The 1,992-nt window shown below is 38.2% G+C and overlaps 1 pseudogene; it reads left to right on the forward strand.

Annotated features, from left to right (window-relative positions):
• The first annotated feature begins 271 nt into the window (after nucleotides 1-271).
• Nucleotides 272-1,494, forward strand: LOC107093571 (annotated as a pseudogene).
• Nucleotides 1,495-1,992: the final 498 nt, after the last annotated feature.

Consider the following 1,992-nt stretch of genomic DNA (forward strand, 5'->3'; position numbering starts at 1 on the left):
TTATTTTTATTACCAACAATTAGTATTAAAAAAATTATGTTAAAAAATGAAAACTTTTAATAGATGCTTTTCTTTCAACAAAAAAGAACATTAAAATAGTGTTTCTATTTATTTATTCTTTGCTTTTTATCCTGTAGGAAGACAAAAAACATTGACTTCTGCAGCGTCTCAGCATAATGAAGATAAACGCTTAATGACTATTTGGGGTGCACAGTTCCCTTTCTGCTCACAACAGTTCTGAATATTATTTTGGACACTAAGGTTCATCCTGATGGGTTGTCTCAATCTCACCAACATGAATGAGCCGGTCACACAACCTTACGCAGTGCAGACCTTGGTGCTTCTCAGCATCCTAGTGGGCATGCTCATTTTACTAACCTGGTTTGGCAACATCATGGTAGTAATTGCAGTGGTCACATCTCGAGCACTTAAGGCACCCCATAACTTGTTTTTGGTCTCTCTGGCATGTGCAGACATCCTGGTTTTCACTTTAGCAGTGCCCTTCTCCTTAGCCAATGAACTAATGGGCTACTGGTACTTTGGTCAGGTGTGGTGTGTAATCCACCTGGCTTTGGATGTTCTCTTTTGCACATCGTCTATAGTTCACCTCTGTGTCATTAGCTTGGACCGATACTGGTCTGTGGCTAGACCAATCGAATATAACATGAAACGAAGTTTGTACAGGATTAAATGCATCATCTGTTTGATTTGGGTTCTTGCAACCTTAATCTCAATCCCTTCGGTTGTAACAATGAAGGAGGGAGAAAAGGACAAACCAGTGTGCCAGCTCAATCAGGCGAAATGGTATATCATATTTTCAAGCACTGCATCCTTCTTTGCTCCCTGTTTCATCATGATTATGGTATACATCCGGATCTACCAGATTGTCAAGAATCTGTCAAAAACAAGAGCCTTACCAGGAGGCCTCCAGAAAAAGAACGGAAACTTGGAGAAAACAAAATGTGGAGCTGACCCTCAAGAAAAAGAGGAAAAAGAAAGGAATGAAGATGAGATCTGTGGCTTTGATGAAGAGGAAGATCCTTCCTCCTCTAGTGGGAATGAAACCAACTTATGTTTATTAAGAAATAAGAGAAGTGGGATAACATCCAACATGACCCAGGTGAAACCTAAGGAAACACTTTCCAAGGTGGAAGATCCAGACTGTGTAAAACCGAAAAAAGGTAAACAAAGGCAGTACAGAGAGAGACGATTCACCTTCCTCCTGGCTGTGGTCATCGGAGTGTTTGTTCTCTGCTGGTTCCCCTTTTTTTTCACCTATACACTCGCAGCAGTTTGTGATACATGTTGCATCCCAGAGGCGCTGTTTAAAACCGTCTTTTGGCTCGGTTACTGCAACAGCTTTCTAAATCCTGTTATTTATACTGTATTCAATAAAGAATTTAGGGACTCATTTAAAAAAATTCTTTGCAAACGGATAAGAGGAGGTTAGTAGCTTTCTTAACATGTGCATTGTTCATGTTTTTCAACCTGTGATAAATTGTGGCACATTAGGATTCTGATATTGTATATGTGACAATAAGGATGACTATATTTATGAAATGGGAGATTTTAAAAGTTAGCCGTATTATTTCAACAAAATATTTTGTATTGAAATAATGTTGTAAAGGTTCAAAGTGCAAATTTAAACAGGCACAGCTGTATTCTGGAACAATGCATTAACTGTGAAATATGTTACAATAGTATAAACCTCTTGAAATGTCAAAGTTTATAAATGAGCATAGTCAGAGACATTATTTATTTCTACAAACAGATTAACATCCTTACTGCAGCAGTCATTCAGGAATGAAAATTAAACGCCACGGTGATGCATGAAATAAGCAAAGCAGGCCTGTCGTGTAATCTCTGTTAGAACTGGTCCAAGATTATATACGTATCTACTCCTTTGTTATTTGGGGAGCCATTTTTAGTTAAGCCTTCCTATCTGCAACAACCCCAGTATTTTTTAAATTGTCCATCGTAGAAGGTTTGCAT

Source organism: Cyprinodon variegatus, unplaced genomic scaffold (genome assembly GCF_000732505.1).
Source record: "Cyprinodon variegatus isolate N-32 unplaced genomic scaffold, C_variegatus-1.0 Scaffold433, whole genome shotgun sequence".
Classification (NCBI taxonomy): domain Eukaryota; kingdom Metazoa; phylum Chordata; class Actinopteri; order Cyprinodontiformes; family Cyprinodontidae; genus Cyprinodon; species Cyprinodon variegatus.